The 14,414-nt window shown below is 38.1% G+C and overlaps 1 protein-coding gene across 8 annotated transcripts in view; it reads right to left on the bottom strand.

The window, feature by feature from the left end:
- Positions 1–14,414, bottom strand: part of LOC138472502 (uncharacterized) — a 215,835-nt gene that overhangs the window by 78,330 nt on the left and 123,091 nt on the right. The window lies entirely within an intron of this gene.

Genomic DNA, 14,414 nt, shown 5'->3' with positions numbered 1-14,414 from the left:
CATTATGTGATAATCCTATGACTGGCGCTATTGACCTGGCTGACTTGCTTTTGCGACACTAAATCATATCTCCCGCCCCTAAGCCTGATATTATCAAAGCATTCATATTCCCTGCATCTCTCCGTGACGTTACAGGGTGCGTCATCAAACGCGCCCAGTCCTCTCCAGTCCTAAGTGACTTTACACAGAACCCAGAAGACAACACATATTATGTCACAACACAGCGCGCCACAATTCGGAATATGAAACAGTGATTTAAAAGCAAACAGCAAGATTGTAAATTTTGTAAAGTACATTTATTTGACATCAAATGTTTAGAGAATATTCAGCAATTTGCATTTGTCTTTGTTGTCGATCCGCAAAAGTTCATGTTGAGGCACGCGATGTTCCTTTGCGGTACAGAGGGTGTTAGATTAGCTTACAACTCAGTGCGCCAGAATTCGGAATATGAAACTGTGGTTTAAAAGTAAACAGCAGGATTGTACATTTGGTAAAGTACATTTATTTCACATGAAATGTTTAGTGAATATTCAGTGATCTGCTATTGTCTCTGCTGTCGATCAGCAAAAGTTTATTTGGAGCCACGCGTTGTTCCTTTGCGGTAGATAGGCTGTTTGTTTATGATAAAAGCAGTAAATGGTCGCTCTGATAATCGGAAGTTTGCTCCAAAAACGAGCCATTAGACCACCCTATTGGTTGGTATGTTGTTTGTAGCCGCTAGTACTGCGTAAAGGCATATTGGTCCTTGGCGATTGTCCCATAAAATGGTGAGGGTCATGAAGTTGCACATTTGGACCTGCACCTGGCAGTTGAAGACCCCATCCGCTGGAGTCTGTAAATCGTGACATAGGCAAAATGGGGCCACATACCTCTTTTAAAAAACATAAATTAGTCTCACCAGCCGATCTTCATTAAAAATTATCATTTTATTTATTAAGGCGTGAAACTATTTGCTATCGAAGATAGTGCAACAGAGTACGTTAATAATAAAATAATAATATTTTCCCATTCATATAGCGCTAAGAACCGTGAGGTACCTAAGCAGTGCTTATTATTAACCACGGTGTGTGGTGCTCATTTATGGACCACGGAAGGATGAAAGGCTGAGTTTGGCCTTGCCGGGATTCGAACTTGCGTTAGCAAGCTGCGCACAGATGTCAAAGCGAGCGTTGTACTCGCTGTGCCATTTGACAGGCTACAGTGAAGTGGCACAGCGAGTAGAGCGCTTGACCGCCTATAGACCGGTTAAAATATTTCTATTAACCCACCCTGTGTCGTCTGCCTTTTTCAGAGCCCTCTAAACAACAGGGGATCAATTTGGCGGTGATAGTGCGCGGTAGAAAACGTTATGCCACTTTCAACGAACAAGTTCAACTTGAGCGGTCTTTACTGCTATGCTATTGTAATTATATTTGGTATAAAATAATCTAAAGGGTTACTTACAGTACAATTGCAATTTCCATTGTCTACGAGTGGTGCAGTCCCAAAATACGACTCTGCGTGTGCCAACGATCTTTCGCATAGTGATATAATATATAAAAGTGGTTTTGTTTCAGAAATTGCATCCTTATCTTCTCTTACGTTTTAGCAACACTCCTTCAAGAGAAGTCTTTCATCACAATCTCTGTCGTCAAGGTCAAAACACAATAAAACCTTATAGTCCGCTTCGTGAGCCTCTCCGGGGCCCGAGAAAAAAATGGAAGCAGCTGACCTTCACTGTGAACGAGCATAAATTCTTACTTTGCAACATTCTGTGTAAAGCCATCTGTGAGAAGTTGGTTTTTGCACGCCATGTTTGTATATTGTTTGCGTGATATTAAAAAAGGTTTGTTTAAGGGATGTTATGGTTCTAAGTACAGCCGAAAGACCCCTGAAAATCGCAAGTTATGGTAAGCTATGAAAAATAACTCGCGCCACCACCGTGCACTGCTAAGACTAACACCCAGGACATCAAAGATGACATCGCAAATGTCATTGATGAAATCACTGATGACATCACATGTGTATGTACTTTTCATGGAATTTGTGTACTAGGGATTTTTATTATAATGTTGCGAAAAAAGTTTCAAGGATATTGCAATAAATATCATACCGTTATTAGTGCTTTGAACGATGCATTGATATAAATAGTATTGTATTATGTGATTCTATCTAGTATACTGAGCTACTAATGGAGAAACATAGCATTGTGTGCAGAGTACAAGATGAAAGTATAATATTTGTAATGTTAATATGTTGAATAATGAAATGATAAGTGTCCTGAAATGTTCGGAAATTCACAAAATGGGGGTGTTCTGAGGACGTTATTCGTATTGTGTGATTGCTTAGCTGTATGCAATGAGGGAATGGCACAGAGAGTAAAGTGGATGCCGTCCGCGGACACCGCGGCTGTTCGTGGACAGGGCGTGCTACATCCAGGTTTTTCCAGGAAATCCAACATGGAAAGAAGACTGTACGGATCAGCCAATCAGATGTCGAGGTTGTGGATTTGTGTTGAAAGAGACTGTGTGTGGTGAAGATGGCAGAAGTGGAGAAAGTCAGGGTGTTGGTGCTCGGAGATATGTTTGTGCATGGTTTACAGCAGTACGCTGAATGCAGGCATGTTGCAAAGAACTTTGATGTGAAAGGAGTGGAGGTGGTGTGGAGCACTGTGCCTGATTGCAATGTACAGGGAATTGTACAAGTTTGCGAGGATATGGCCACGATGAACAGTCCGCATGTGGTAGTTTTGCACTATGGTGCTTTCCATTTGGGCAACGTCAGTGCCCGTACTTTGTTGGCTGATTTGGAACGCTTGGTTCAAGCCGTAATGAAGATCCTTCCAAATGCAAAAGTAATTTTTTCTGGATTACTACCTAGGGCAATATGGGACAATAGTTCAGTTTTTTGTACTCAGCAAAACATTGCTAGGTGTGTCATCAACCGAGGCATGTGTGCCTTCATGCTTAGAGCTGGTATGTTCTTCTGTAACAATGAGAATATTGATGCCAGTAATGCTGTTAATTTTAAAGAAGATGGCATTTCTTTATCTTTTACGGGAAATGCCTTTCTATTTTGGAATGCAAGGGTTGCTTTGGAGAAGGTTATGTAAAGATTTTAGGAGTAAAGTAAGAAAAAAAAACAAGAAAAAAAATACAAAATAACAGGTGTCTGTCAAGCCTCTTGAAAAAAAATAAAACGGCTTTTTTCAGAGTCAACTTCAAAAGGGAAATGGGTCACAATATTTAAATTTACATTCACCACGCTCAGATTTTCGATGTGTCCGCGGAAATGGCGGTAGTCCGCAGACATGAAAATCACTACGAGGGGGTTAGTATGTCCAATGTTACATGTATATGAAGTCAGGGATATTATGGTTAAGTTGTGCTACTAAAAACCTATGAAATTCAGTGAAAAAACTTTGTTAAAGGGACGTTATGGTTAAGTTGCGCTACTAAAAAGCTATGAAATTCAGTAAAAAAACTTTGTTAAAGGGACATTATGGTTAAGTTGCGCTACTAAAAACCTATGAAATTCAGTGAAAAAACTTTGTTAAAGGGACGTTATGGTTCAAAGTAAAACCGAAAACCCCCTGAAATTCGGCAGTTATGGTAAGATAAGCAACCATAACTCGCGCCGCCACCGTGCACTGCTAACACTAACACCCAGGACATCAAAGATGATATCACAAATGTCATTGATGACATCACTGATGACATAACATGTGCATTTACCTTTCATGAAAAGTCTGTACAAGGGATTCTTAGTGTAATGTTAATAAAAAAAGTGTCAAACATTATTGGAATAAATATCAAGTGCTAATCAGTGCATTAAGCTATGCATTGATATAAATAGCATTGTATTATTAACTTCAATCCAGTATACTAAGGTACTCATGTAGAAACATAGGCATTGTGTGCAGCATACATGATGGAGGTGCAATATTCATAAACTTGCCATGTTGAATATTGAAATGATAACTGTTTTCATATTAGAGTTTTGCGTACAGTGAAACTTGTGATAAGTAGGTAATAAAACCCACTTACTACATAATTGCATTATTATACACAAATCACAAAGAGACAACACCACATACAAATATGAATATATACAAGGGAATTGAAGTAGGAAAAAGAAACAGCAATAGTAGCAGAAAGTGTTCATAACCTAACTGATTACCTTTATGGAGAGAAATGATTGCTCTGTTTCAAAGCTGTTACTTACCCTACCTATATATATCACATGATGTGTCTGGACCCTAAAGAAAATAGTGTGAGTACAACATATAAAAGTATGAGCATATACAGGGAAAGTACAGTAATAAAAAAACATCAAAAGTATCAGAAAGTGCTGATAAATCTACTGATAATTTTAATGCACAAAAAGGATTGCTGTCTTTCAAGGTTGTGACTTCTCCTATGTATATGTTTCATATGATATGACTGGACTATAAGGGAATTATTCTAAGAACATACTTGAAGGCTAAGTCTATGAATATAGTAATTTACAATTTTTAGTTCCTGACTGTTACTGAAGAAAACCATGTCGCCTAGATATGTCAGGAAAGGAAAAAAGGGAGAGCCAGCCATGTGATGTCATCAGTGATGTCATCAATGACATTTGTGATGTCATCTTTGATGTCCTGGGTGTTAGTGTTAACAGTACACGGTGGCGGCGCGAGTTATGGTTGCTTATTTTACCATAACTGCCGAATTTCAGGGGTTTTTCGGTATTACTTTGAACCATAACGTCCCTTTAACAAAGTTTTTTCACTGAATTTCATAGGTTTTTAGTAGCGCAACTTAACCATAACGTCCCTTTAATAAAGTTTTTTTTACTGATATATATATATATATATATATATATATATATATATATTACAGGGCCTGTGCTAGCGGCCCGGTAGTTATGGTTAAGTTGCTCAACTCATAGGAAGAGCACTATTTGAATGGCTTATAACTTCTCTCTCCCTGGAGGAATCCTTACCAAACTTTGTAAAACAAGTACATGGTAGGGTCTGAATTATTTTTTGCAAGTTTGGTGAGATTTCATTAAGGGGGGACAGAGCTATAGGGGGTTCCCAATTTTTGTTTCCATAGACGCAATGGAAAAAAGGTTTTGTACATGCCTACAGCCCAAACCGTTGGACGGATTTTCACCAGATTTGCAGCAGGAGCCGGTGCTTGGTCCCGAAGTGTGATTTTGTAAATTTGTTGTAAATCCGTCCAGTGGTTTTCTTTAAAACCTTAGGTAAAAACAAAATAGTGATCTCTGGTTCAGCCCACAGACTCACTTCCCTGTTTGCTTTGCCGACAGGTCTATGATTGGCTCAGGGGGCTGCGGGCTCCGTGATGTCCACGGACACCCAACGCGCCCATTGATTGGTTGGTGAAAAGCATGAGGTGAGTCATATTTTTCTGAAACACCCACCATGTTCTATCTGCAGATATCCCTGGCCGTCTGCGGACAGCGTGGTGGGGAACAGGGCTGGGAAACATATTTTGGGTCATTTGGTGTTGAAAAGGGGCTGGGAAGGGTGGGGAGTAAAAAAGATGATATGGGGGTATTTGTTTAGGTGGAAGAAGAGCGTACAGGACGCAGCAGTCCGCAAACAATGCGGTAGTCCGTGGACAGGGTCTTGGGTGGGCATCTTATTTGATGACTGCAGGCCGGCTTTATTAGGGTAGGGGAGTGGAATGTAGATGATATGGGGATGTTTGCATAGGTGAAAAATAGGCCATGAAGTTGAAAATCTAGGCATTGGCACAACCACCACAGTATAATACGGCAATGCAACCAAGAATCTGGCAATAACCATTGTAATATTAAGTCTTCAGTGGCAATTGGAGAAACACATTTGGTGTTATTTGGTGACTCCAAGATGGCTCGTTAGAGTAGGGGAGTTGAATTTAAATGATACAGGGATACTGGCATTGGTGAAAAATATTGTTGGCTTTCTATTTTGATGTCTGTAGATGGCATTGGAATTGTGAAGTAAAGGGCACGTTGTGGTGTGGTGGTTGTGGCCAGTGGCCAGATTCTTGGGTTCTTGGCCATAGGCCGTAGGCCACAGGCCATGCACCCAAGTATCTGGCCACTGGCCACAATCATTGTAATAATATCTGTAGAGAAATGGAATTCGGCCATTGGAAACAAGCATTATAATAATATGTGTATAGTAATTATACATAGTGTGTGGGCAGTGTATAGTTTTTGTAACATGGTGACACAATATCATAAAAGTGCAAATGGTACTTATGATTGATGTACCATTGGGTGTAGAGGTTGTCTTTGTTGTACATGTTAATGCAGGAGAAATATTTCCTTCTTTCTCTTTGAAAAAAAATAGCATAATATGTTAGGTGAGACAGATTGCAATGTTGCATTGCATACAATCTCACATATTCATGTACTTTTTAGACCCTCATAATTAGTACATTTGAAGTACTATGTTTCAAACTGCATTACTGTGCATTTTTCACAGTTGCTATTTTTGCTTTGCATAATCATTGGGTCACTGGGAAAAAAATCCATGTAGGATTAAAAAAAAACCTAGTACATTCATTTGACATTACGTGTCACATTATGTTTGTTTGAAGTGTGCAGTACTTAAAGGAATGTTTAAGGTGCACACATAAGTGTATTTGTTGTTACATGCAGTGTTGCAGTAGGAAGAATTGTAATGGTGTAATTGTTTTGCTTTTCGAAAATGCTGTTGGTCTTTTTTTTAAAGGTATTTTTGCAGTATTTAGATATTTGTTGGTGTATTGGAGTACTGCAGATGTAGTTAGATACTAGTTGGTGTATTTTAACCGTTGATACTTTCATAGTTATGAAGGGCATTTTTTGCAGCAGTTTGATACTTGTTGGTGTATTCGAACTATGTTGCTACTTAAAAGTAGCATTGCAGTGGTATGGCTGCAGTTAGATACCAGTTGGCGTATTCTAACTGTTGATATTTTTTAAGGGTATGTTTTGGAGCAGTTTGATTTCTGTTGGTGAATTCTAACCATTTTACATTTGGACACTAATATTGCAGTATTATGGGTGCAGTTAGATACCAGTTGCTGTAGTCTAACTGTTGATAGTTTTACGGTTTTGAAGGGTATTTTTGAAGCAGTTTGATTGCTGTTGGTGGATTCTAACTATTTCACTATTGGAAAGTAACATTGCAGTATTATGGGTGCAGTTAGATACCAGTTGGCGTATTCTAACTGTTGATAGTTTGACAGCTTTGAAGGGCATATTTTGAAGCACTTACATTCCTGTTGGTGAATTCTAGCTATTTTTCTATTCAAGAGTACTATTGGAGTAGTATGGCTGCAGTTAGATATCAGGTGGTGTATTCTAACTGTTGATAGGTCTACAGGTTAGTGACTAAACCTTGTAGACTCTCATAACCAGTACATTCTAAGTACTATGGGTGAAACAACATGAGTGTGTGTTTTGCACAGTTATTGATTCTGTTTGCATAATCATTGGGTCATTGGGAAAAAAATCTATATAGCATTAGCAAAAATGTACTAAATTTACATCTGTTTTCCATTTCAAAAACAGCATTGCAGCACTATGGATGTAGTTAGATGCCAGTTGGTGCATTCTAACAGTTTATAGTTGTACAGTTCTGAATGGTATTTTCTGAAGCAGTTAGATACCTGTTGGTCTCTAAAGTGCACTAACTTATGATAGTTTCACAGGTCAGTGACTAAATTTAGGTTTAAGTAATATTAAGTAGGCATTTGTTAGATTTGCTGGTAATCTATGTTTTAGAGTGATGGAAGTGCCATTGCATTCAAACCAACCACATCTTTTTAGAATGTATGCAGTATAGTGACCTGCAGTGGTTGTGGCTCTAGTGTGGTATATTATGTCTACTGTTGTGAATGTTTCTTGCCAAGAGATACTTGCGCGTGTGTGATGCTAGCAAGCTTGCAGTTGTTTTTGGTACCATCTACGTTGTACCTTCAAAGCATTACTATTACATATTGGCTATGTGATTTTATGTGTAAGGTGGAACAATTGTCTGAATTGCAAACAGTGCATAATATGGCATGATTTGCATTTTGCAGCAGCTGATGAAATGGAATGGATTCACAATTAGGTATAGATACATACACAAATCATTCATTAGGGCGTGCTCTTGTGCAACATGGTTGCAGAAAGTGCATGTATGCTTCCATGTGTATCAAATCTGGAACATTTCATGTATAGGTATATTTTTTGCTTTCTAGTACTTGCATTACGTACATTAGAAATTCTTATGGATCTTCCTGTGTGTTTATGGTGAATGTTACCATTCCTGCACAGTAGTCCAATTATTGCCTTATTCCTGAGACACTGTAAGTGTTGTCAGGATTATTTGTTGCATTTCTATGAAGGACGAGCATTTGCAAACACAACTGGTCTGAGCCGTTCAAGTAAATGTTTTGAACATTTGGTGGCAATTGGTACAGAAGATTGATTGCTACATTTGCATAGCAATTTACACCAATTGTGTTGGAAAATTTAAATGGACCGGAGAGTTCTGTCTCTGTGTCATTTGCTGGACCTCCCCTTATTTTTTTAGAAGACATATTTCTCTTTGTTTCTGCTGATGGATATGCACTTGCGTTTGCACTAGATAGTTTTGTGGTTGTACTACTTAATGGAGTAGAAGTTGTTTTTAATTTCGTTGGTGGTAGTGTTGGGAGACCTCTTATAAGTTCTGTTTGCATTAATTTTCTATTAAAACGTTTACCTTCTTCAGGAACTGGGTACATATTGTGGTGGGGGTGTGTAGAGTGTGCGTAGTCTGTTGTACTCTATGATGCAAGGCAGGTCAGCCTTGGATTTGTTTGCATAAAAAAATAGAAATAGTCCTTCAAGTGTACATAGATGTGACAGCGCTACATAACTCATACCTTCTTTAAAGGATGTGCTGCCAATGTCAACCAATGCCTGATATAGGGTTAGATCATGTGATTTGTGAATAGTGACTGCATATGCAAGAGACAGAGAGAATTGTTCTCTGCATACATACATGTCTTTGAAAAGAAGGAATTGTGCTGTTGTTCGTCCTATCCTTTTAACTTCTGAAGGTTTGTCAAAGTGGATGTTGACAAACTGAATGTTGTTGTCATGTGGATATGTTTGGAAGCCAAAAACTTTACCAATTGCTCCATTGACTAATCCTTGCTCCACGTCAAGGTTATGTTTCAGAATTACTCTGCAGTTTAAACACAATGTTTACATTTTCTCCAAATGAGCTGTGTTGGAGACACATTTTTCTAAGCTATCTAGTCATGCTGTTGCTTGTTGACACATAGGGAGTGTCATGCTGTGCACTTCCAGTTTGTCTGTGGAGCTAACAGGCACTATTGGTTGCATTTCTTTTTTAACATTGTCTCATTTAATTGCATACAGCTTGCTACGGTTGGCATTACGGACATGCATTTTACATGTTTTAGTGCTAATTGTTCCATGACATCAGGAGCAGATGTGTCATACCCATATAGCTCTTGGATGAGTCTACTATTTAAGATAGATGGTGCATTTTTAGAGAAAAGACCAGTCCTAATGCTTTTTAAAATGTTAGCATAGGTGAGGTCTGCAGACTGACTCATGTTTTGAGTTAGTTCACTATACTGGAAATGTTGGCAGAGATTTACATTTCCTATGCTGCCAAGTTTGTTGTGGCACTGTTTGTCTCCTAAGGTTTCAAAAATCGGTTCACCTTTCACTGGTGTTAATTGTAGGCGATCTCCAAAAACAATAACATGTTTTCCTCCAAAGAGCTCTTCGTAGTCCGTTTTAAGGACTTCTTGTAATCTGAGGTGAATTAAAGCCAACATTAGTTTGGAGACCATGCTTACCTGAACTATTAGGAGCATTTTCATTTGCTTCAGAATTCTGTGTAGTTCTGTAGCAGCTTCTGTTGATAGTTTGTAGTACTCTAATTTGTTTTGGTGTTCTACTGGAAGGATCAGCAGTCACTGTAAGGTAACACCTCCTATGTTGTAGGCAGCAAAACCTGTGGGGGCTTTTACAACAGCTGAAATGTTGTTTTTTGTTACCTTTTGTAGGAAATTGCTAATGATTTTTATTAAGAATCTTTTTCCAGAATCAGCTTCACCACTTTCATAGAGAAGTACAGGTTTATAATTTTGACAGCTACACGTTTTACTTTCATACTGCAAACCATGTTCAATTTCTTTAGTCACTTCTAGGAAAAGGCTAAATTGCTCATCAATTAGTTGCGATTTCAGCAGTGCCAAGTTTTCCTCTGTTTGCCCATTTGATACATGGAGTTTTCTACTTCAGTCATGGCTAATTCCGCTTCACTGTCTATCAGTAGCTCTACTAGTGGTTCTTGGCTTCCTGTAACAGAAGGTTGACTGCCCTCAGGAGTGTCTTCATTTAGTTGTGCTTGAACTTCTTCTTGTTGACATTCATTGTCCAACATGTCCAACATGTTTTTGTATTGTTTGAAATTGACATTTGTTATACTGCTTTCATGTGCATAGAATGTAGCTTCAAATGAGTCATGGGTGCCTAATACATCTTCTTCTTTTCTCCATGGTTTAAAAAGTTGGAGTGGAGACATCTAGTCAAGTTCTCTATGTTGAGGAGTTTTAAATGAAAGCTTCATATGATTAATTAGGCTCGGTTTGGTACGTTTGAAGAGGCTTCCTTCACAAGTTGAGACCACATAATTTCCACTTTTTTCACCAGGTTTAACATTATTCTTGCAAGAGAAATATTGGGCTATGTGTTATAGGCACATTTTCCAATACAGTACTTCTGTTTGTGTAGTATGTGTCTAATACATTGTTTTTGAAAATGTCCTGGCTGTTGGGATCATTTTTGGCTATTGTTTCTTTGTCTTGGTACAATTTCTGCACTCTTTTTCTGGATGCAGCTGGACCAAGGCTTAGCCATACTATGTGTTCAGATTTGCCACATAAGACTGTGACTGTTAAACAGTCTGCAGCTTCGTAGCATCCACATTCTCTATGGGAGAGCATTTTTATGCCAAAGCTGTACAATTTTTGTGACAGTGTTTTGTCAGATGAAATGTCATCCCAGAGGTCTCTTAGCTCTGTTTTCTCAGCTTTGGTTAGATAGGCTGTGGCATATCTTGCAACAGCAGTGGAATTGTCTGCAATATATTGTATATCTATGTTTGCATTCCACAAGAGGGCAATGATTGCATTGTAATCATTGATGTACTTTGAAGCTGTGGTTCTTTTAATGCAGTATGCGTTTTTAGGTGATTTGCCTTTCACACTGTGTCTAACAGAAGACATGAAGATGTTCACTTGTCCTTTTGCTGATACTGGTCTAGGGAAACCAAAGCGGCATTTGGTTTAGTATTTACCTTTGTTTCTATATCTACGTCAGTAGTATTTGCCACACTTATGTTTTTGGAAGCGTAAAATGTGTGTGTGTAGCTCTCTATGTGTGGTTTCTGAAGGGATGTTGCAGCTTATGTATTTGTGAATAACCTGCAAAACAGTGGCATCACTGTCATGACCAATGTAGGAGCACCTTTTATCCACAAAAGCCTGTGGATGTGTGGTGCTCCTCCGGATTGATATTCTTTTCTCCAGCAAAAGTGTTCCACTTCTCAGATAAAGTGCAGCATGGCAATAAAGCGGTGGTGAAAGTATCTTGATACATTTACAGGGTCAAGAGAGCAGAGTTATCCTGGTGTTTTTATGTCTATCCCTTCTTTGTTTTGGTTTGCTATGCGTAGAAAGACGTGCAAGTCATCCCATGCATATTCTGCACAACTTAAAGTGACAAACTATGTGGGATTTGTGATAATTGACTACAAAACTTCATATTTGTCTTTTATCTTTTGAAGTAGTTGGGTAGCAGACATGTTTATAAAACTGGAATCTGTTTTCAATGTGTGTGCAACTCCATTACATAGAGTTGCTAGTTCACTTTCAAACACGAGGTGGAATATGTATTCAACATTTTGTCTGAATCTGGGGTATTCAGAATACATCCGTAAAGAGCGATATTCTCATGCTATTTGTGTGTATCTTTCATCATATCTTCCCCCTTCCCCTGTAGAAAAGAGTAAAGGAAAAGCGTGTGCTTCCACACTTTCCTCCTATATGTTGATTCGAGGTCCTTTGGCTTGACGCATTTCATATGTTTCTAATGCATTACATTCTAATGCATTGTCTATGGTGTCTTTGGAGTGTAGTGGACGAATTGTATGCTGGTCTAAAATATTGGATGCCGTAATAGGATCCACAAGTTCAAATTGGCTAGTTGGTGAGGAATCATGAATTATTTGGGTGGTTTCTCTTAGGTTCTGTTCAATGTTCATATCTTCATAGTAGTCATTGCTTTTTTTTTAGATATTGTAGGGCTTTTCTAACTTTGTTTAAGTCTACTAGTTGTTTCCAATTTTATTTGTACTTCGTTGGTACACCATTAACTAGAATAATCAAAGAGTGATATATTGGCTGATGCACTCCTGGAGTTTCTACATATTTGTTAAGATCTAATGGCAAATAAACTACTTTGCCACAAATGCCTTTTAGTAATTCAGAAAGAGGCAATTTGGCTGTTTTGGGTTGAAGGTGTATTATAGCTTGAAATGGGTGTACTGTTTGAATTATAATGCTCTCATACACATTAAGCTGCTGGAGAGGTTTGGGAAGTGGGAATATTTCCAAGTTATTAGTGATAGCCTGTGAAGGTATTTGGTTATTAGCAAGCGTTGTATTACAGTATTTGCAAAGTACTGAGGGGTCCGTTATTTTGTATTTGTTTTCTGTTATGCGATAGAGAGCTAATTGGAATCATTGTGATTCCTCATTGTCTTCTATTTTTTAAATCATATCTACAGTTTTTGTGCTCTTTTTATAAAAAGTTATGCGACAACACACACATACTTGGTTTCAGCGGATGTGCTTTTAAAACTTTGCTATTTCTTTTTTGTATGTGTTTATTATAAGATTGGCATTTGGAAGGGTGATGCTAACGTTCTCCATAGTTACTGAATTTTCTAAGAGATCTTCACCTCCAAAATATTTACTTTGGATGTGGTCTATTTGCTGAAGGAGTTCTTTGGCTGTCCTATGTAATAGAATGTTATTAAAATGTTTTAATATTGTTGTAAAGCAGGACGTTTTGCATGTACAACCTCTGGAGAAGATTCTGCATAGTGGAAAGGTGTGCTGCTAATATTTTGATGTGGTGGAAGGTGTTTTTGCAAGCAGGTCCTGAAATGCAGGCTAATGAATGTCTTTGCAGTCCAGTGTAATTGCGCACTGGACAGGAGTCTGTGGTTTGTAAAGGTTTTATTCTAATTCTGTCTTTTACTTTTACATAGTGATTGAGGAATTGTTGTAAAGATTTGAAGGATTGTTTCTGTACGTTAGACATTGAGGTGCATGCCCATTTGTAGACTGGATGGATTGGTTGGGTGGAAGGAACAGTTGATTGGTTGTTTGCAAGTTTGTTGGGTACATTTCTTCAATAAGGGTTTCTTGTGCCATAATGGTGTTGCCTAGCATTTCATAGCCTCGGCCACTACTATGTATTGCAATTGAGTTTTTCTGCTCTTGTTTATAAGCCTCTTCATTAAAATGTGGTTCTGTACTGCTTGTGTGAAATCATTCACCTGCACATGTATCTATTTTGACATTGCACATGTTTAGAAGTACATTTTGTAGTTTACTGATTAATTTTGTTAGTGGTTTCAATCTGGTTAAAATTAATATAAACAATTTTCTTTTGAGGAGCATTGCAAAGTCAATGAGAGCTTCCAGGATTAGTTGTCTGCGATAGTTTTTAAGGGTCGAGTGTGACTTTTCTGCTGTTTTTCTAAGAATTTTAAGTAGTCTACGGTGGCCAATATTTTGTAAAATACATTTTTTGGAATGCTTAACTGTGGCTATGTTAACATTGGTAGATATAGTGGTAGCGTTATTAGCAGTTTTATACTTCTTCGTACATTTGTTTTTATTGTTACTTTTTGGAAGAGGGGCCCTAGCTTTTTTAGTGATAGCTGGTTCAGTTATGTTGACTGACTGTATTAGCAGTTTTGTTTGAACATTTGCTATAAATTCTGCTAGAGGTGAATGAGTATTTTGCATGCATTTATTTTGATCTGCTCTATTATCTCTTTGTTTTCTACAGAGTTGCTTTTTAGAAGGCATTCTGTTCTCTCTGTTGGAGAAAAACAGAATGTGAGGGCTTGAAAGTTGTGGAATATATTTGCGTGCATTGTGAATGAGTGTGTGAATATGAGGATAGATATAAATAGAGGGCTGTGTGATTTTGCAATGGGTTGCTAGTTCTGGTTGGGAAGGTTATAAAAGAAGCTGTGTGTGTAGATGTCTGAAGGGCTTGGGTTAGTGCGTAAGAGTGCTAGTATGCATGAATAAGTAAGGACATTATGACGTTTTCTCAATAATAGTATTACACTAATG

Source organism: Ambystoma mexicanum, chromosome 8 (genome assembly GCF_040938575.1).
Source record: "Ambystoma mexicanum isolate Mex_15411 chromosome 8, UKY_AmexF1_1, whole genome shotgun sequence".
Taxonomy (NCBI): Eukaryota; Metazoa; Chordata; class Amphibia; order Caudata; family Ambystomatidae; genus Ambystoma; species Ambystoma mexicanum.
Note: the sequence above shows the minus strand (reverse complement) of the source record. Positions and strands in the feature narration are given on the sequence as shown.